Below are 24,172 nucleotides of genomic sequence, written 5' to 3'. Positions count from 1 at the left end.
TTATAGTCAGTATCACAATATAATATTGAGTTTAGTTTTTCTCGTCTGTCGAATAGATTATTGCACTGCATATTAAAATAATAATATAATATACATTTGATTATTTAACGCGATATTCGCCGCCGTAATCCACTGAGGCCGACCGGCAACGCCCCCAAGTGTCGGTCGTACAAGACCGCCGCGCCGTCGGAGCATATGGTACCGGTGTACGGTCGGGGCGCGCGCGTACACACCATTAGTCCGTGTTTGACGTCGCTGGTGTGTTCGTGTCCGATTGCGCGTTTTAGGTTTGGTTATTTATTATTATTTTCATTTTCGTTTCGCGTAAATAATCGTAATATAATATTTTAACCGACTCGTCGCGTAACTCGCATTTTTTTTTTTTTCATTATTATTTAATTGTTTTTGGTTTTTTAAACGATTGATCGGCATTTGTAATAATATACTTTTAGTTCTGTTTTTATTAATTTTCCGTCGTTTTTGTTTTTGAAAAATATTATTTTTCCGCGTTACGTGTGTTCGCTATTTTAACTGTTCGTATTCGTACATTAACACATTGCAAAACTATTTTACGGCTGTAACTGCGAGTATTATTAAAGGTCGTCGACAGTAGCAGTGGTCCTCGAAAAGACAACTGTTTTAGCCGAAAAAGTTGTTGTGGAACGTAGGTAAGTGAATAAAATCAAAATTAATACGCGCCACACGATACATCTTTATACATATAATAAATATATACCTATGATAGTACATCAGTGTGGCTATGGTTTTAAGTCTTCTGGCGATGCTGAGATGTCATTATTAACATTGTTATTAATATTATGACCGTTGTAATATCTCGTTAGAAACGTCTTTGGCAAAAAAAAATTGTTAACGATACCCACGTACTTACACAATAAGGATCATCGCAACTGGAAGTAATAAATTAATATTTAATGCCGCCGTCGGTGTTCCTATCCGCAAGCTTCATGAATTTTTATAGTTATCAAAAAGACGTTTCGTACAGTTTTAACGATTCTATTATTAATGTCCGGCCGCGTGCGTTTCAATCCATTATTTTTTTTTCGCTCCCCCGACCGTCCGTCATTACTTCATTCGGCAATCATTGCGTGCGCGCAATTCCAAATGAATTCGTCCAGTTCGGACGAGCGGCAGCGGAACACACATTAATATTATTACTATTAGTCGCCAGTATTACACGTACCTGTATACATGACTATCCAACTACCTGACTGCTTGTCGTGGCGCGTGTATGTAATGGCACAAGCACAACCATACAGTGGGTAGTAACTAGTTAATATACCTATCTGGTTCAATGAGAGAAAAAGAACCGTGTGTAAAAAAAAAAAAAAAAAATAAAAATTGATTAACCCGGTAATAGAATACCCGTCGAAGCCGTACAATTTTTTTATTATTTTACCGATATGTGCATCCTGTGTTGCAACTTTTTCCGATAATGGAAGACAGATAAAAAATCAATACCTATGCCTATCTTGAAGCACCTCAATTCTATGTTAACTGCGGTTTTTTTTTGTTTTTTTTTTTTTGAGTTTTACGTATCGACGAGTCATAAACGGCCGTGTAAACTTCTATTATTTTAATCCCCTCGCGTTGATTTCAGCTAGTAATCGATTTGAAAATATCCACGTGCAAGACCGCGACGACGTACATATGATAACCAATTTAATAATTATAATAATTATTACACAGTATTCCACATTTCCACGATTCACACGACATAATATTATTATTTTGGTTGATACGGAGTAAACAGTCTTCGTGTACCCGTTCCCGCGACTTGGGTATAATAAATAATATTATTCTGTTCTTCGAAAAATGCGATATCGCTCTTAATTTTATTATTCCTATTACTTAATACTGCTTATTTTACAAGAATTCATTTCTTGCATGGTTATTCATCACGAATGCTTCCAGTAAAAGCGATGATAAAAATGTAAACAAAAAATAACCCCTGATGGGCCTGATGTATAAAATTTTACATAGATAATTATTGTAAGTATTATACCTAGTTATATGTTTAGGTAATATTGTGGTATTTAAAAACGTGCGTAATGAAAGGGAGGTACCTATTTATAATATAATATTATAGTAATGTTTATATTCTAATATTTTTGTTGCTTATCGAATTTCAAATGTTCAATGAAATAACTTCGAAAACCCACCCAACGCGTCTGCCTCGGTGTATAGATGTTTATTTAAGAAACGAATTAGGTAGGTACTTATGTACAAATTATATAACGACGTTTGTATTTGAATCTCGTTAGTAATTTATTGGGTTTTCAATCATATGTTTCATCTTGGTTTTGTTCTTAACTCTTTAATTTACATATTTACATAGGTACAAATAATGCTATTATACTTATCTAAGTATATACTTTTGTTTATTGTTAATCATCGAGACACAAAACAGTATTATATTATTTATATTTTTTTTAATTTCATTTTTTATGAGTGCTATTATTTTTAGTGTAGTTTAAAAAGTATATTTTTGTATGCTTATTATAATATACAACCGAATATTTTGTAGCTTAACATTAATATTTCATATAGTTTCATCCTTGACATTTTAATTTATAATAATTATAATAGTTATCATATTATAATAGGTAGTTTATTATATTCTTACATTATTTACAATTAAATATTTATAGATAACTATAAATTGCTGGACAACAGTATTAAAATGTTTATCTGAGGTCAATTCAAATTATAAAGTAAAAATAAGAACAAAAAAAAAAAAAAACATTAAATATTATATAGACTAACTATGATACAAATTCGTTTTTTTCTTTTACAAAACATCGCTGTTAAATATTTTTAGATAATAATGGTTTAGATCCGTTTAGACCTAAAATAATAAATAGATAGTATTATTTAAAGTATAAATTCTAAATTATCTGTTTAATATTCTGATTATAAAAATAATATCACACATTAAATTAATTATTAATATATTTGCAACCAATAAAATCATTGTTTGCTTTTACGCATTATGTTGGTGATTGATTTGAAATTTACGTGATTGATTGCTTATAATATTTTCAAAAATTAATAGATAAAAAATAAACAGGCAATTTAAAAACTGACATTGGATTCAAATCTTGCGGATATGCGAATGAATGATAATGTCTGGACGTGACATATACCTAGTGTATATTATGTATAAATTATGATGCTATAAATTAAAGTAACTACTATAGATGGTATCTTATTTCTTGAAAAATTCAAATAATAATATTTGTTTTTCAACTGATTTGAATTTGTAATAATACAAACCGCTAGATACCCTTTCTTGTTCACAGCGAGTACATTATTACTCTATAGTCAAAGGATTTAACGTTTTTTTTTTTCAACTAAAGCATAAAAAAAACTCGCCAAAAGCTTTCGATATTGCAAAGCTTTCTTTCTGGATATTAAAATCTGGGTAGACGAAGCTTTGAATATGAATAAAGGTAGAAGAATTTTGTTAGGGAGGAAACGTAATCAAGAGATAGGTATATAATATTGTCATAATTAAAATGGCCGATAAAAAAAAAATCAAACTGAAAAATGTGTTTCTTTTGATGCATAAAAATTAATATGTTATGTTTATACAACGTATAACTATGCAAAAACCAAACAATAAAATGATAAAGAATACATTAATTTAATATTAAATTTATATATATCGTAGGTCTGGTTATAAATAATGTAATTTATAATATTATATTCAATAGCTGAAGTCTATTAGTTCATCGTTGTTCGAGAGAAGTATTTTTTGGTGATTAACGATTGTATATTATTATATTATCCATTAAAGGAAAACTCAAATTTATTTTTATTAACAATTTAAAATCTATTTTTATTAGTTAATAATTTCTTCATGATAAACATTTATTTATTAAAATCTATATATAAAAGCTTATTTATGTTTACAATATTTTGTACACATATAAATAGGTTTATTATGTATTATATGATAATATTATATTATATAGTATTTAAGTACTATTTACTATTTATTCAATAGCGTTTCACGCTAAATACAATTTTAATAAACATATTTCAAAGACAATAGTTGTTTTTTTTTTGACAGCAATCAATACATTTGGTATAGATTAGACTTGTTTATATTGTAACCCTAAGCAAATAATGTTTCGGTTGGCTAACGCTTGGGAATTCGAGATAAGTGACCGAAGTGTCAACGAGATGTTCGTTATCAAACTTCACACCCCACGTCAATTTATTATTGTTCTCATAGCTCAACAAAGACAAACAAAATTTTTGTATGTTGTTGACGACAGGTGTGGTCAGTTAAAATGTACAAAATAATATGCGTATAATACCTCCAAATTACAATACAGGGTAGGTAAAGAATTATTCTCATTTCTTCACTAAAAGTATTAATTTAATATCTCTAATAACTAAAGAACAATTAACGAAACATGTTGATCGAGGTTTGAACTGAATTCCAGTTCAAAATGTTTTTTAAATGTAAAGATTTATCATTGCAATAAGCATAGGTACTTAATTTTACATTACAATTAGTCAATACTACTATGTGAAAAGTTATTGTCATAAAACGAGTGGTTAACATCAAGGTTTCACTGTATCTTTTTAGCTTTTTTTTTTAGTAATTCTAGTTTTGACTAAACATTGATTTTGTATTTCTTTAAAAAAAAACCGTAAACGTACCATATTGATAATGGATAATATTATTACAAGTTAATCAGTATTTTATGTTTTAAATTAAAATGTTTTCTTCAACAATTTAGTATATTATTGTATATTTTATTTGTTATTTAATTTCACTTGAATAGCTCATTATTATTTATGAATGAAAGCTGTTCCAAATATATTTCTATTATTTTAAAATTAAACTTTGAATTTAATACTGGTAGTGTCCTGCTCTGCTAACTAATGTCAAATTAAGTATTATTAAAGTATTTGTTATACAGCAAACAAATAATAGCCATCGTTACTTCTAGGTATGTAGTTCGAGTTCAAAAAATATAATATGATGTTAAAACTCTATTTATTTTAATTAGGTGGTAATTTTTTGTTTGTTATTTTGAGTTAAAAAAAAACGATTGAAGTGCTTTTAATTTTACAAATATTTTAAAACTACGTCGAAAATGTGTATTGCGTTGTTTATTAGGAAACTAATATCTACAAATAAGCAGAATAAGCTTATAATTTATTATCGTGTGTATGATAATCGTTACGTATAGTTACTAAATAACACGAAACAAATGAAATTTGGAAACAGTTTTTTCAAAACTTTTATTTAAAATTTTAATTATTTATATAATACAAGGTTAATTTACATTTTTTTTTTTTGTTGTAAATCATTTTTATATTTTTATTAAATAACAATTTTGAAAATTATGAGTAATTTGTTTCGACAGAATAAAATTAAAAACTTGATTTTTTACTAGATGATATTCTCGGATGTCATAAATATTTTTTTAAAATTGTAATTTCGAATCATTTTATATAATAATAAACTCGTTCATATTTCCCTGTTGAGCAACTTAGTTTACTATAATCTATAAGCAATAATTTAAGTGATTAAAAACATTAAAAGTTTACTTGTAGATAAACCCGCGGCCACAATAAATCTACCTGTATACGGCTGTATACCAGTATTTATTTTGTAAAAAATTGTTTTATTTTAATTTCTCAATTGTGACAATAACTGTTCTTAAATATAACATTCATTTAATTCTTTTTCCGTTCACTTTATTGTTTTTTTTTTTTTTTTTAATGCTTTCTTAGATGTCTGTATAGAACTTTTTAAAAGTACTATTTGTAATGTTTAATTATAGTTTATACTATTGTTTAAATTCGAAGATCCGGTGGATATTTTTCATTGACGTATATAAATTATGTATGTCGCGTACGCTTCTTTCGTAGAATTAGACCATTTCAATTGAACAATTACATAAGTACCATACTGTAATGTATATAATATTATATGTTTTTTGTGTGGGTCGCTGTATGTGTATTATAGTGTTCATAATATTACACCTTATCTGCGTACAAGTATGCGTGTGTGGAGAGAAACTTAGTGTTTACCGTCTGACGCCTTTGTCGAGGGGGACTTGAATCTTGGGCCAATATTTGAGTTCTTAAGATGACACGTCCAAGCTTATATGAACTCCAATTCGATAATAAAAGTTGGTACACATACAAAAATTTATTGAAATAGAAATGTTAGTTGATTTTATTAGTATTTTATTAGTTTCTCGCCGAGGCCTGGTTTTACAACTTTATAGTACATATAATAATAATATAAACTAAATTCCAAATGCAATAAATAATGTTGACAGCGTTGCATAATGCAAGAAAGCAGAAAATTATTTTTTTTTTTTACATAATTTATTTACTATTATTATCATCCTACTCGGTCAGGGATCTCTAACAAATAACAATATTCACGGATTATCAACTAGTTCAGATGTCGATAAAACAATAGACGATTTTTCTCTTTTTTTCATTTCATAGTAAGCATATTTTTTTTCCATTCGGAATTATTTATATAATCATTTGTTTTACATGGCGAGTCTACATTTGTGTAATGTTATGTATGTTGTACATATTATTATTATATGCAATATGCATTATACGCGCACATATTGTTGTGAGATTTTAGCGTGTGTTCGTCTGACCCGAGATCGCGACTATACACGAATTTCGATACCGCAGTCGGGGCCACACGGAAGCCACCGGAGCGGCAAATCCGTGATTGCAGTCCCGAGTTGCCGCAAGACGCGTAGTTGTTTTAGTAAAACCCAATCGTTCCCTAAAATCTGCGCGTTTCTTTTATTCACTGTCCGCTGCGGTTTTCTGCCGTTAGTTCCGGTTCACTGATGTCTCCCTGTGCGCACCGATGATATTAATATTATGATCGCCTATCATGTGTCGGCGAACAATTTGTCCGCTGGATATTTTGTCTCGCCAAAGCGGATGGCATATTGTATGACGTGCTATTTCGGGCGGTCTGGCGCGCATGTCTGAAACAAATCACTACGTGCTGGGCGTGACTTGCCGTTGCGTGGTAGTGTGGTACACTCTTAATTAGCCCGAATGATTGATGAGTTCCTTAGCAATCGTACAGAGAAAACACTGGAAACGTACCAAAAATATGGGAAAACATAAAACATGCGCTTCGAATGACGTTTGTGTATGTTATATATTATATATATAAATATATTACTTATTTGTTGCACCGCTATTGTTTTATACCTTTTATTATATACCTTGCCGTGTGCAGTGCATCTCGCATTGTTGTTTTACGATCATCGTAAAACTGTTTACTGGCTGGCGTATACATAATATTTTGTCGGAAGTATACACCGGGCGTTACTAAAAAATCCTATTTAAAAAATATATGAGCCTATATATTATAATATATTGTTTCATAACAAATATATTTTTAACGCAGTTATTTTTTTTTTATTTACAAAACTTATTATTTATTTTGACCATACTGGGATTTGGTTTTTTTGAAAACGTATGCAAAACAATAAACCATATAATGTTTATTTTATTTTTAACTTTTACCAGTTACCTTTAGACTATAAATACCTATAATCTATTACGATTCCGTTAAATGTACCTACTTCATATTGTTGTATACTAACTGTAATTTATACAACATTAAATTACCTACCAACTACTGTTGTGTTTCAATTAATGGAAAATGGTCAAAATTAAATAACAACTGTTAAGATAACAAAAATAATTTGATTAATTTGTTTGTTTTGAATTTTCCATTTATATTCTTATTGAATGAGATTGTAATTGTTGTTATGACTTTGCTTCTGGTTAAATAAATTATATAATATATAACAAAATATTTATGAAAATCCGCCTACAGAATATCACTGTTAAGAAGTGGAAATAGTTCAATAACTTGTAGATTGAGTATTGACTGTCGAACTTTATAAATCTCTTTGAAGTATCACTGTTTGATTAAATTTAATCTATGATTAGTAGTTAGTAACTACTAACTATGTATAAATGAAGCGTTATGTACTTATATCGAAATAATCCTCGTGTTGCCAATCAAATTACATAGTATTTCTACCGTAATTCTTGTTGAATTTGGATATCGTACATCATTTCTACGTAATGGGCAAACTCTCGACATAAATCGGTTAAACTTCGCACAAGTAATAACTGTTTGTTCGATGTAGGTACCTGGGAAAATACATGGTTCGTTATTATTATTAAATTAAATATGATTTGTCGCTAGGGACACGCCTACACGATTAGTGAATGCGGATTATAAAATGTAAAAAAAAACCTGTATAATGCTACACTCTAATACATCTATAGGTGTAGCTTATTGGTAAGGATTTGAACAAAAACTTGGCGTGAGGGAAAAAAAAACCTACAAGGTTTTGCCGAAACGTAGTCTCATTATTTTGATCAACTGTAAAACGCAAACCGCAAATAAATCAATATTTATCTGATTATACTTTGTCTGTTTTGGACCAATTTTATTGTAGAAGACTGGAAGCTACACACGCGGTATTTCGAAAACGATTATTATGACTCGAAGGCATAAGCAATAAAATTATTGTTATCTACACACACGTATGAATACAAAAACAAGTAAATATTGGAAATTATAATCGGTTGTATAAAAAAAACCTATTAAACGTCCGTACACCTTATTTTATGTTACCGCAACTATTATCCCAATTTTTTTTACACTTTTACGATCACCGCGTTTCGGAGCATTACATTTTTAGCAATTTCCACTAAAATTTACGGCTGAAATCCACTCGTGACATGCACAGGTTGCAAGAATCGTAAATTCATCAGTGGTAAACAAAGGATTGGTTGTGTAATTCATGCTCAGTAGATGATGGTATAAATGTTATTTACGTATATATATACATTTTTACTTAAATGAACGATAAAAATATGAAAAAATATTAACCGAGAAATTTACCAGATTATACAACTTAACCCCTCATTAAACATTTATCAGTTATCGTACAGGACTATCCTCCTATAGCAGATAACGCATAGTGTACTAGCGCGTATAGTAATCTATATTGAATAGAAACAAAATATACTCCACGTCTCAAAGGGGGCTGATGTTTACATTTCACTAAAAAATGTTATTTCCACTTTAAACTGTAAGATAACTGTTGTAGTCTGTTACAATTTTTCCTTCCTACATATTACATACTATATATCATTATTATGTTTATGCTCGTTTGGGTATATGTTGAACGCATATCAACGCCGGTGTTTTTTGTGTAACGAGAGGAACCGGCCGAGGATTGACGAGATGCACACGCCCCAACACCACCACCATTCTAATAATAATATAGCTTATGTAAAACACGGAGACAAAAAAAAAAACACGTGATAATTTTATATGATATTATTAATTATTTTACGAAATCAGGTACATATTATTCATGTTAAAATTAAGTAAAAATATTAATTATTTATTTTTCCGGAGATTATTAAATGTGTTTCGTAGTTGTAATTACCCCTTATCCGTGTAGTTAGTAATTTCTAGTCAAATTATGAAAATTATAAGCATTATAAACGATTAACTGGTTTTAAAGTCTGCCCGGCATAGGCCACGTATAGTTCAGTGACAGTTCTTAAAGATATAGTATTGCATCATTACGACACAATTGCGCTTCTTAAGAATTATTTCAAATTATGACGCCTTTTATTATATATAAAATGCGTAAGTAGTGTATGAGTATGAAGTATAAGCAATATTAATATAAAAATATCGGAGCTTTTTATATATGTTGAGGTGAATGTCACATTCACCAAAAATTTTGGTGTATGTTAGCATTTTGTATACGTAGATAGCCTATCTACCGATGGATGTTGACATTCACTATCATTACTTGGTGAATATTGATGTGACAATAAATAAAATTTTTTTTATATTTTCCATTTAACTGGTACTTTTATGAAGTTAACGATATTATGTTGTGTGAACGTTGGATGAATAATATACGTTGACAAGACATGTTTGTCTCATGAAATAGAAATAATCAGAATAAAATCTTTTAATATTGATTGTTGGCATTCGCCAAAACATGTTAGTCAATATTATCATTGTCAACATTCAGTGGTGATTATCAGTATATTGTTTTTTTTTTGAGGGAATTTAAGCTTTTACCAAAAGTGACGGTGAATATCGACAATTACCGGTGTATATCAACATTAACCAATTGTAGTCATTCGCATCGACATTTTTTATATTTAAATCATAGAAACAGTATGAGATATGGTTAGCGCGATGATTCACAGTTAAAAGTGATAATAAGTCAAAATCGCCAGTTTATAGGAAAAAAAACTTCTCATTATGTATTGATTGTGATGCCTATTTATTGTTCAGGAATATTTTTATGAGGAAAACTACGTAGAACGTATTTTCACAAATTTATTAGCATATTATATCAATCTTAATGGAGTGTAAATTGACTCTTTACCCACTTCTCATCTAATCATTACTATAGCATAATAAATTAATAATATATTGTTATTGTTACTTTTTTAGGCAGAGACGCATAGTCTTATCCTAAAATATTTAACAGCGATTTTGTTTAATTTATTTTTTATACCTGTTAAAACAGTGAGTAAAAATGTTTGTATTTCGTCTTTTTTACTACATTTTTAATACGCGTAAAAAAAATAAATACACGATCGCTAATTTGCCGATTAATAACGTCCATTCAGCTTCACTAACCAATCGCGTAACAAGTAACGGACCGAGTAAAACAAAATCATTTAACGCACTGCTACCTCTGTACATGGGAATTGGTATAATTTCCCACAATGTTTTAAGCGCTCTGCAGTTGGTATTGATAATAATAATTAGCAAGTATTGTGCACGGCCGGATTCGGCAAGTCATCTAGACAGTGTGGGAATTAGATGCAGGGCAGATGAAATTAAAGTTCACTGAAGTTGGGGTGTAGGTAATGTTATATTCTACTTATACTGTTATATGCATATATATATATATATATATATATATATATATTTCGAACACATATTATTTCTATCGACCGGATATAAGCTTATCGTCCGAAACCTATTGTAAGCGCGGGGGAGAAGAAATCACACAATCATTGTACCCAGCTGCGTTATTAATTTATTTGTGAGTGGTATATATTATATATGATATACCGTTTCATAAATTATTGCATGGGGGTAGAGAATTTTTTGTCGTCGATAGAGGACGTATGACGTACTAATAGTTGTATTTTAAAATTACTATTTTACCAGTTATAGAGATTTTATAAAAGTGTATGCTATAGTATATAGCTGATAAAATGTTAGTAGTTTTTATATTTTTGTTTATAATATTTTATATTTAAATGATTTACTTAGGTATTTAAATTATCTTACGATTATACATTTTTATAAAATATTAATTTCCTCTACGTGTTTTTTTTTTTTTATAAATATTTTGTTATTAAACATCAAACGTATCTTAATAACCATAATTAAGATGTAAGTATTATCATTTTAATTTAAAAAAAAATACTTAGTCATGTGATGAGGGGGTGTCAGTATCTAACATAATAGTTTTCGATGTTATACCTACTCGATTCTTATATATGTATATCATTTAATAAAAAAAAATAGTACCCGGTTATATCATGATTATTTTTTATTGCTTTATTCTTATGAACAATTTTTTAATCACCGACCGGAAACATTTTTTACGTTTAAAAATATTTTATATCTACTCTAATAAGTTTATTGTTGAGATTATTTCAATAATAATTTTACAGAGTTAACTTAATGATTTAAAGGCTTTTTTAATGATCATTTTTTTTTATTATTGCCTAAATTCAAATTCATTGGAATACATTATACGTCTTAATTTTAATAAAACGCTGTTCAATATAATTGTTCTATTATTTAGAATCAAATACCATATGTATATTATATTTTATGTCTTATGAGATAAACATAAATGTCACATAAATAATGAACTGTTTAAATAGTTTTAAAAAATAATGATTACTGATTACTATACATATGTAAATGCATTGATAAAACATAAAGTTTTATCAAATTATATGAGTTTATTGCTTGAACTAGTTAAAGAAAAAACATAGTTGAGTCACAGAGATATTGAAATAATGGCTTTTGTATTATAGTTGGGCAAGTATTAATCATTCGGTGTTTTAGACAGCCGATGTCTTCATGTAGAAATATGCATATTTATCAATTTTGATATTGTTATTAAGTAAGATCATTGAAGCCGGTGTAACGTTAAGGTACCCGCCCAGATGTCAAAATATGTATGCCAGTCATTAATCGATGGATACCAACGGTAGACAAGCAAACAACCTACTCCTTTCGGAATCCTGTCGTCGTGCATAAACGAATGTTCGATTAGATAATTGTAAATTGGATTTGGGTTTCTGATAAGTTCTCGAAACTTTTTGTTAAAAAAATCAATAATAGGATTACAATTTTAAATATATTATAATGTACAGGTTTATTTCTGTTAATATTTTAGACAATTAGTTACTCAATCGATAAGACTATGCATTAGTTTAAATTACTTTTTGTGACTCATAGATGATATTTTTATGTTAAGTCATATTAACTGCTGCTCACGAAATATGAGTAATGGCTGTTTGAACATGTTTAATACAATATATGAACTGTTTGTATGTAAACATATCCATCACAACTCATAAGTGATTCTTTAACGAAAACTAGTAATATTTTGAAGTGTAAAAAAAATAATTATTAAGTTCCTAAGACGCGTTTTAATGACTCATAAAATAACATCATAAAAATTCTTTAAGATCTTAAAATGTATTAAAATCTTAAAGTTGCTCTCTATATTATATCCTTAAAGTGCACATTTTTATTACACGACGATGCGGGTTAATCTGCTTTGTTTATACAACCATTGTACAAAAGAAACTTATCACAGTTTTTAATATACCTAACTTATTATTATCATGTGCGTTTATTGCTTAATGCGCGCGTACTTTTTACGTATTGATTTTTTTACTCTAAACTATCGCTGTTATGAGTGTTTACTTATGGTGTTATTATTTGTTCAATTTTACATAATTGTTTATTAACTAATTTTGAAATTAATATGTTTATAAGTTATAACCAATTTCCATAGCATTTGCCCGTATTGTATAATATGCATTCGGTTCTGAAAATATCATTATAGCTGTAGTTTTTTAATTACTTTTCATTATTTTATTATTAATGTTCATGTATTTATATCATTGTATCGAAATATAATAATAATTGTGGCAATATTGATTTTGTTAATCTCATAAGTAACATGTGTTCTATAAGTTTTGTTTAACTACACTCAATTAAAAAATAAAAAAAAAACAAAAATAAAAAACATTAATGTTATAAAAATCAAATCGATATAATATCTAATGTAAACGGATTCAAAACGGGTATTTACATAATACTCAACGGCTCTACACTGCCGCACCGGATCGACGGTATTAGCTGAAAGTAACATGTGTTCGTGGTTTTACAATAATGAGTTATTGGTACACGTCTCAGTGACAGATTAGATCGAAAAACACGGGTTCAATGGATACTCTCAACGGTTATGTGGAATAATATAATATAATATTATAAATTATAATATATGGATTTTATATAACATACAGCGCGTAAGCTTCTTAAAAAATAAAATTTTGCCGATACATTATCAACCAAAAAGTTAATAACACATCAACGGAGACTTACTATTAAATGCGCACCAATTCGTGAGATATTGCGGTTTCACAATTTTGTGCGTGTTATTCCGAGTAAAATTGAATTAATATAATATTAGCTACGTTATAGCGGGTGGTATCGATTTTGCGATTTTTATTTAATATCATTTTTTTTAAACATATTATACGTTTTAAACCCCTAAATATTTTGGTATACACATAATAATGTAGGTACAGTGAGAGCCCACGCCTGGTGCGTGTGCGCAAAAACAGCGGGTGGCCCACGAAAAGCGCGTCATGTAGTCAAATTAGCTTGTGCCGAGCGTGAAAGGTGGTGGTGGTATACACGGTGTGTCCAAAGACCCTTCCGGCGGCGGTATCAAAAATGGTGGGAGGGGTGGCACGAGAGAAGGGTCGTGTCTGGGGTCACGTGACCGCCGTCGCCACACAATGGGCACCGCGCTCTTTATGCACGTATATTATATTATACGTCGTGCTTCTCGTGTGTGCACGACACAAGAAGGGTCTTTGTGGGGCGTGGAGTCCATCGGTGGCGGCGGCGGCAGCAGTGGCTGCCAAGTATAATCAAACAAATGTACAATGTTATTACATATTATATAAACCTCGGTGTAGTAGTATATAATATATACTCGTACATCGATAAAGCACATTTTGATTGGGACTCTTTTTAACGGTATTTTTGGTCTATACAGTATACTTATTTAAAATGCATGTATTTATTATATTATTTTAATGAATTATATATTATATTGTTATGTTGTGTAATAATCATGACTTCAATAAATAAATGACATAACTCAGGTAATACCTAATACTTATTATATTGTATACTAATTATTCGGATAAAAAAATCAAAATAAATCTGTAGACAGCACAAACAGCCGTTGTGTTTATTAAATTAATGTTAATTGTTGGCGTCCAATTAAAATATATCAGCAATAGGCAATAGTGATATTTTATTCAAAATCTTTACAGCTCTGTCTATTAAAACGATTAATTAAAAAGTTATGTTGATACCTCAAAAAACCAAAATGTGCAGATATTATGTATACATTACATATTTTGATGCTAGTTATTTGATTGTGTCATATATCATGAATGTTTCTAAATCGAGAAATCTCGTGTTTGAATTTGCGACAAAGGCAACTGTTTCAAATATTTATATATATATAACTGCTGTCTCTTTGTTTGGTTAATTTGTTCCCAAGTGACCTATAGTGATGATGATGTTGCATAGTTTATATTTTAGGTTCAAACAAATAACTGTTTTATTGTTCGTTTTAACATTACATAATACATTTGAAAACAGTTAATGTTTATCAAATACAAACAATATCAATTCAATTTATTTAGAAATTTTTTCGTTTTTAGAGTAATATTAAACAGCTTATTAAAAATAATTATTCGTCCAATATTTTATGTACTTCAATTTGTACCTAATTTAAATATTTTATTTTTTGTTTCTTTACAAACTATATAATATATAATATTATATTATGAGTCTGATGGTAAATCATATTATGTATACCTAATTGTTGATCACTAGTGATTATATTTTGTTTTCTTTAGAAAATTATTTTATACATTTAGGTATCTGATATGCGATCATTGAGTTTCAATAAAATTATTTTAAAGACGCCCGTACCTATGCTGATATAGCAATGACCTTATTGTGTGTGTTCTGGCTTGCAGTGTGGTATACATAATGACATTTATTATTATTAGTATAGATTACAAACACGTACGTTTAAAAACAACTGTTCAGAATAATGTGCATTAGTATGTCAATCAGATGGTCGGACAATATGTATTTTACCCCAATGGAACACACAAAAGCTTATATTATTCGACTAATAATGTTGCTTTCACAGCATTGGCAAACAATTGGCAAACACGCGTTGACCGTTCGATAAACAAACAGCAACAACGCACACGGGTCTATACGAACCCTATATTTTGTATTGTCGGTAAATTGATTTGCTTCTGACGTATACGAATCGGGGCCGCGACAAAAGATTCAAAAGAGCGGACGTAATGTTTAAATATTTTCTATTTATTTATTTTTTAATTAACTAATGATCGTAACCGAAACGTTTCGAGTGTGCTAGCTATAATGTGCGTATTAAAATATAAGTCCGAGAATAATAACGCTGTTCAAATATTGCATCGTTTCACGTAACAGTTGGGGGCACATGTGTGCCGGTGTATTCACTTGGGAATCGTGCTGCAGAGCACTCCCACATGCGCACGGCTTATAAAACGTATTCGGGGTGGGCCGGTGGAGCTTTTGCATTAGGAAAATAAAAATGAGATATTATACGGTCTAAATTGAGAACGATGGTAACAACTTACGGTTTGTGTAGCGTGTACGTTTATTATGTGGGACTTTTATACATAATATGTATGAAATTACACATGAATAAGGTCAAGGGGGGAAAAAAATTGCAATAAAATGTTGAAACAGCCGATTGGCTAGTAACAAACGCATGACGTATCATATGTATATATATATATTTACACAGGCGATTGGAATAATGTTTACAAAAGTCTATTGTATTTATATCCATGTATTTCAAGAGGCAGTAAAAGTAGCTATACAAACACGCCTCTTCGATTGGCCGTCCATATGTAGTTTTGGACGTTATCCAAAGGAAACAATTTGCGGATTAGAGCTCGGTTTCTTTTCGTTTATTTTTATTATCATTTTTTTTTTTCATTTTAAGGGAAAAAAATAACGGCTTTTGAACTTTATACAAACTTTCGAAGACCTATGACTGTTGTCGATTCTGAATGACATACGGCTTGCATCGTTCAAGATGTGCAATAAATCTGTTCCCCTCGGCGCCTGCGATAGATGTATAATAGTAGGAACACTACTCTTTTAGAATATTGTGTAAGCGTGTTTTTTTTTTAAATATAGTGAAGAAACTGGTTATCTGTATGATACAATGACAACAGATGTATAAAAATATGTGTGCCTAAATATAATATCTCGGGGAAAAAATGTTTCAAAAGGTCCTCTTACATAACGTAGACATTTGAATAAAGGATTTCAATCACTATACTGGTCCCGAGGCAAAGTGAAATCTACATTTTATTAACTTTTTTTTCTTATTATTTTTGTTTCGTATACAGAAGATAGAAGCGATAGCGGTAATTTATAACGGATTACTTATACGGATGTTGAGGAGAAAGGGGTATAGTAAAGTTAGAATAATATATCGCTTTGTCCCCCGAGTATTCAGGTATAAAATAACTACTGTTGGGGAGAAGGACAAACGTTTTCCCGAAGGCTAGCATTTTTCTCATTTTCAACCGTTTATTTACGAGGCTTTTTAAAAACAAAAGCGTTTGCTTTACTTCACGGGATTTTTTATTTTTAATAGGATAGGTATTTATTTCCACCGAAAATTCCTAAAAACGAATTATAAATAAAAAATATAATAATTTACAGTATACTGTAATAATAGTAACTATACTTCATTGAACATTAAGTATAATTTATATGTTTCTTTTTAATTAATATGTTGCTAAAAAGTATTTACATAGGTATATGAATATAGTATACTAGGTACCTAACTAATATGCTGAGCGGTATATAGTTGACTTACCGTTTATGCCTTTATGGTTGAATTGAAAAAATAACTTGAATTCGCGTAAATATTATTTTATAGTACCTACCTTCGTATATAGGTTGATTTTAAATTGATATTTAATATGAAATTGTATTGGTCAATATGCGGTTCTATTGAATTTATTACACTGGGTAAAAGTACAGATTTACAATGTTGGGTTTTTTCAATAATCTTGTTCATTTTGGTTAAACGATTTTCTATATTATGTGCTGAAAAACTTTATTTTATTAGTAAGTACCATTTTTCGTTTCGGGACATTTGTTTTTTCAATCCAATAAAACGTTGTCCTTTGTTCAAATAATAAAGGTATACCTACGTTTGAAACATCTAAAATTTATTTTCTCAGTCAAATGTTCAACTCATAAAAATAAAACGGATTATCCTGCAAGTATTCAATTGACCGTATCAAAGAATTAACAAATACATATCATTTTTAGATTTGCTTCTCTAAAATACAAATTTTGAACGTATAGATTAAAAATAAGGATTCTTATTTTTTTATAATTTAACATTGGGAACCCGTCTTATAAATTTAACACTAGTTATTGGTTTTTGGAATGTAGAGCAACTACCAACAGCTACTTCGACAGTGAGTTATATATCTTGAAATCAGCATGTGTTTGGGCAACAGGTCAGAGGGATTCAAAACTAATGGATTTATCCACAAAACGGGATCCAATCGTTATTTAAAGGTCCAAGTCAGATTTTCCTTTACCTTTTATCCGGTCACGGAAATTCTCTGGAGATATGGGCCTATTTCGAAAGTTCATCTGTTTTAGTTTTTTTTTCGTTTTATATCTTGATTTAAAACTAAAAATTATAGCATAGTACCCGTAGTTCTGTAAATGTTTTATTTTTTTAAAACAAAATTTAACTAAATTGTTCTACTTGAGATTTTTAATATTTATAGTCTTAGAATATAAATTAGGCAATGAAGATATAATATTTTTGAAAAAATATTAATAAAATTACTAATTAGTGACCATAAATATAATATATATTTTACATTATGAGATGACATTCGTTAACGCCTGAAATATTTGAAAACAATCGTACTTTATTAAGTTAAATACTATAATACATATGTTGTATATTTAACGTGATATAATAATACCTAACGACTTAGGTGTAATTGTGGTTTGGAACTTTTGTCGCGGAACAGTATGTCAGGTATAATCCAATAATTACTGAGTAGCCATATTATTGCAGTTTATATGTAAAATCATTCACGTCATAAATTTTTTAATAGTCTGCACCTATATACGCGTTAATTCACGTTTCGTTAAACATGTAAAATACGTTTCTGAAATCATTGAACCGTTGTAAATTAACCATATTTGTACATTATTATTTTATTATTATTGTTTTGTTATTGTATTGTGCGTTTGAAAGTCATCATATGTGTCGTTTTAATAAGTATAATGTAATGTAATGATACAACTAATTATATTTTTATCGCTAAGGTGTCACCCATGATGCGACGCATAATACCAAGAGGTAGTTATAATAATATTATATTGTGCGTGTGTACGATCGTATTATAAACTGTATTATATTATAATATTATTTTATTCAGCGGGGTCGTCTACATAAACATAATGCTGTTTAAAAACATAATAATATTGTACACGTTTCAGAGGCATTTCTAGTCCTGAAACAATATTTAGATTCAATTACCTCGTAAATTGTTGCGAGTCATCGGGGCGTGCATTGTTATTGCTGCACGGACACGATCAAGAATCGTTTCTATTTAGGGAGGATGGCTTCTGTGTGCGTATACTACGATGATGTACAACAGTCGTAATAGGTAGTCATTGCATATACATAACATATTATTATAATCGAGGGTAGGTGCGTGGTGGCTAGTCGACATGAGCATAGGTGCTCAGTAGTGTTATAGTGTGTGTGTGTGTGTGTGTGTGTGTGTGTGTGTATGTGTGTCAGTTTCATTGTGTACCTATAATATGAGATGGTCAAAAGAACGCGTGCGCGACATATGGACAACGGCGACGATAGAAGGCCATGTAATATTAAGTATACATATATTATACAGCGGAGGTGCACGTTATAATAATATTATAACATATATAATATTATTTGTTCTTGTAGCGACAATGTGACGAACTAGAAATCCGGAATAGGTCGAATATCTTGTGTGTTAACGGATGGGCGTGATCATTTATCCCTAGATTGTTAGACGTAATTATTTGGTGAAAATTGAAAAAGAAATCTTCTTAATTTTATACCTCCAAATTTGTCCGATATTTTTTTTCAATTTCAGTCGTTTTGCGAAAGGACATGTATTAGTTTTAAGATTAATCGATTAGGTAATCAATTTATTAATTCAAATAGATTCAATTTAATCGAACATGGCTATATAGGCATATATGACTTAAAATACTTTTTTATCTTTATGATAAACCATAAAATTGCAATATTATATACTAGACTACTAGATACATATATACATTATATAAAATTCAATAATTATATGTGTATAATGTATATGTATAAACGGTGTGAATATTATTTATTATTGATAAAACAACGTGTCGATCCTCATTAATCGAGAAACTTTTAATACTAGAGATCAATTGATACGCGAGATGATAATGATAATAATATATTATACTAGTAGTCTTTCATTACTTTCTACCACATCTCGCGATATTATAGTAGTTCGTAAAATAATAATTATACGGAGTTATAATTTTATTGATTAATAAAATATTATCATGTCTGCAGGTTATTGCTGAATTAATAATGGACATAACCCCATGTAATATACCTACTATGTGCGTGCCGTATCAGTTGATTAAATCTTGCTTTAATATAATATTATATTTAAATTGGATTCAATTACAAATTGTAGATCTCGAGCCTTAAGGCGCACAGATGAGAATCAATCTTTGTGTTCGATTCAGTGGAAAAAAAAAAACGATTGTACAGGCCCACACATCATATTGTGCGTTATTAGATAAACGCTGATAGTGTAATTATTATCATAATAATGTATATTATAAAATATTAACATAATATTTGTAACAAATACAAATTTCTAACTGTTTTCCGCTTGTTATACATAATAATAATATTATGTAGGTATAAAAAAAATCGAGTGTTATTCGTTGGATATACTCGTTTCTTGTACAACATTATATTGTGTATATCCATAGTCTATGTGTATATCTATGTTATGGGCGTTGAAAATATTATCGTACACATAGGCAGCTTTTACTGGTGCAGCAGCTCACCGTCTTTGAACTATATATCTACAAGTTATCTATAGCTATTACACATGGTAGATCACATTGGTAATTATCGTATCAGCGGATTCATTCGTCTGTTGTAGGATTATATTTTATTAGTTTTTTTTTTTTTATTATTTTACTCCGCACCACCCACAAAGATAAGTAAAAATATCATCGGCTGCAATACTATATATTAGTATATAAGGTACCTATACAAAATTATATCTCGACCGTCGACGTGTAACAGAACGAAACCAGTTATTCGCCACATTATAATTCATTTATCGTGTGTGCCGAGAGAACACGTGTTTTCCGAAACCTTAGGGAAAACGAGACGAAACATTTTATCGCGTGCAGAGTGAAACAGACTTGCCGTGTGTTTTAATAGCAATTACGTGTAATAATAGAATTATTATGTGTAGGTACGCTTGTCGAACTCGCGCGCTGTTACACACTACTCTCTTATTGATACGGTTCGCACAGTATTATAATACGCATACGCAAGGTCCATATTATTATTATTTTTATTATTGTGTACACGTATGGGTGCTATACCTAATATGTAACATTCCGGTATCCGGTTACCACTTCTCGATTTGCCATCACCTTCCTTCGTTACAACTGCAGCCTATCTTTGCGCGCTCGATGAAAACAGTCGGCGTTGAGGTATCGGTAACAATTAGTGGTCTCGTGGGTGAGATTTATGTCCGCCTGTCAATAAAGCGCGCTACACAGGGACTGAATGATATTCATTTTGTCTCAATCTTCCTCATTGTTTTTGTTATGTATAAACAATAGTCTTAAGTCGTCCGATTCGACGTTTTGCAGCGGTTATTATAACAATCGTATATATATATATTTTTCATTTTCATAAATTTCTGCATATGTGACCGATGTGAGTTTTTATATTTTTGTATTTATATTTATATAATGATAACATATTATAACAAACGCAGTAATTAATATATTATCTGCGTGTTTACGATTAAAAATAAAAAACATTCTACTGGCTATTATGGCTATTGTGATGCTAAAAATTCAGAATTTCATATTAATATATTATAATTATCAGCTGTTTATTTGAGTAACTTCGTACTGCAAAGTACTATGTTCCGCTGCTATAACATACTACGTATTATATTATGTATGATTATAATATTAAATAAAATAGATTTGTACGGTTAACAGATGTATCGTGTTCATATTATTTAGCGTTTTCATCCGATTTAACTTTAGAATACATTATTAGTTTTGAATAAAATTGTGTTCTCAGTTTGCTTTTTTATAATCAATAATATTGTCAAAATAAGTAAAATTGCGCTGTGGTGGTTTTACTTTTCTCGCGATTGACCAGGAGATGGATCTATATAATATAACATTTCAGTGTTTTCCCCCCTTCTGTTTTCTCCCGTGACACGTACAGTGAAGTGTCAATACCAATACACTGCACTCAACTTGGTTTAATGAAAGCTTGTCTTCGCCTCAGGGGAAATTTTTCGAAAAGCTCTGTCGATGTTTTTTCCTCGCTTTTCCTCTCCTGGACGCGATGACAAAAGCCTAAGTATTAATTGCCTTCAGGGTGTGCAAAACCCCATCAACCGCACAAAATATGATACGTGTCGAAAATAGCAATAAGCTCATCTCTACGAAATGCCGAAAATACAACTAATTTTAAACCTCTGCGTATATTAACCCTGCGCGTCTACTGTAATAAGTAATAACCATCTATGTTTAGCTGTGTATTCGCACGTGTTCATTATTAGGTGTTACAAATAATAATACAGATGATAATACTTATTGTTTTGTTTTTATTTTTATTTTCTCAGATTACTATCCTGTCTTTGGTCCAACATTGCAATTTTCATCACTGCTGTTTTCCTGAATTCTTCTGATAAGGTAATAAAACTGAATAAACTCAATTGTATTTAGTAATTTATTGGTTTTAATTTGATTTTTTGTTATGTATAATAATATATGTGCGCATTATTATAATGATGCGTTAATGAAAATTCCTAATTTTCCACGGCACACGTCTTACTTATACCCTTGTGGTATACGCTCAGAGGTTGATAATAATATATGCATAGCGCATTATGAATGTCATGTTCGCAATAAACGTCAAGGCACGGGTCTACGACGAAATATTTCGTCCAAAAAGGGGGGTAACCGGAATCCCTTTGTGTAGGATAATAATAATGCGGCCTGAGCTAGTATAAAAAAAAAAAAAACATCTGCGATTAAATTGTCAACGAGGGCAGCTGCGATTTAGAGACCATTGACGAATAAAACCAAAGCCTTTTGTTTCTCCGAGGGATCTCTTTTTTTTCGGTCACGGACCCACGTGTGTTACGTTCGTCCATATACGTATAGTAGTATAGATTTTTTTATATCGAAATAATGCCCTTTAGTTTTTGTTCGTAGATTTAAGTAATTTTTATTTTACGAGAGTCTGATGGCTGGTGCATTACCGTAATAGTTGTACAAATATTACTTGAAGTCGTTAACCTTTTCAATTTCAAGTAAAATATGAATGAACATTAATTGTGTATAATAGATATATGGAGTTTATTTGTTGAAGAAATAAGGGTTTCAACTGTTTATTTAAAGTGGTTGCTTAAAAAGCAATTTTTAAGTATTTCAAATCACTTGTTTTATCATATTTATATTTATTATTCGATAAATAATTCCTCTCAGAGATGAAGGTAAATTCTTCATTTAATATTTTTAAGTCATCTATTATACTTCCGTATACTTTTCAAAGTCAATTTCCGTTTTGAAATATGTATTTATGTAAATTAATATTTGCATTTTTGTAAAGAAAGGTGGATTAGACACGGAAACAATATCTGAATGATTGGTAAATTAAGAATTTACTTTCAAAATATTACATTAAATTTAAAAAGTGGTTAAAATTTATCAATATAGCTAAATTCATTTTTCAACTTTTAACGTATAACTATGATATATATTTTTATTGTATACGAGTAATGAGTATTACTGTATTACTAAATTGTCTCTAATAATCTTAGATTTGTTCTATTAGTTTTGATTATTATTTTGTTAACAAATTAGTTATTTATTTCTATTTACTTTGTGTTAAAATAGTGAAAAAAAATTATCAAAGTAAAATAATTGTACACGATTATAGTAACCAATTACATGTTTACATACATTATTAAAAATACTTCTTTTAAATTAATTTTATTTTTGAAGTTTTAATTTTAAGCAAGATAAAATTATATCAAAATTATTATACACATTTTCTAATATGTTCAATTGAATTTTTATATAAATAAAAAAAAATATCAAATTATCTGTTTGACTTATTTAGATAATTTTTTGAATAATTTATTATATAAATATTTCTAATAATTATTTATTTACCAATTGTGGCAATTTGTCAAATCATAATCATTGATAAGTAATGCATTATATTTTGTGAAACTTCATTCGTTTTTCAACAGTGGAACGTTATTCATAACATTTGATTAAAATTAATTATGGAAAGCTATCTCCAGAAAAAAAATGTATAAATTACTTAATTCCAGC

At 29.5% G+C, this 24,172-nt stretch overlaps 1 protein-coding gene across 3 annotated transcripts in view; it reads left to right on the top strand.

Moving 5' to 3' along the window:
• Window positions 1–430: 430 nt before the first annotated feature.
• LOC112598626 (discoidin domain-containing receptor tyrosine kinase B-like) overlaps window positions 431–24,172 on the top strand; it is a 141,757-nt gene continuing 118,015 nt past the window's right edge. The window contains exons 1-2 of one of the 3 annotated variants that reach the window (XM_025345146.1): window positions 431–664; window positions 22,450–22,519. The gene's annotated coding sequence lies outside the window, so the exon portion shown is untranslated. Of the gene's footprint in view, window positions 669–22,449; window positions 22,520–24,172 lie in introns of all 3 variants that reach the window. The other 2 variants (XM_025345145.1, XM_025345147.1) reach the window with 2 other exon arrangements.

Source organism: Melanaphis sacchari, unplaced genomic scaffold (genome assembly GCF_002803265.2).
Source record: "Melanaphis sacchari strain LSU unplaced genomic scaffold, SCAv2.0 Contig49_pilon_pilon, whole genome shotgun sequence".
Taxonomy (NCBI): Eukaryota; Metazoa; Arthropoda; class Insecta; order Hemiptera; family Aphididae; genus Melanaphis; species Melanaphis sacchari.
The sequence above is the reverse complement of the archived record's forward strand: the minus strand, read 5'-3'. Positions and strand labels throughout refer to the sequence as shown.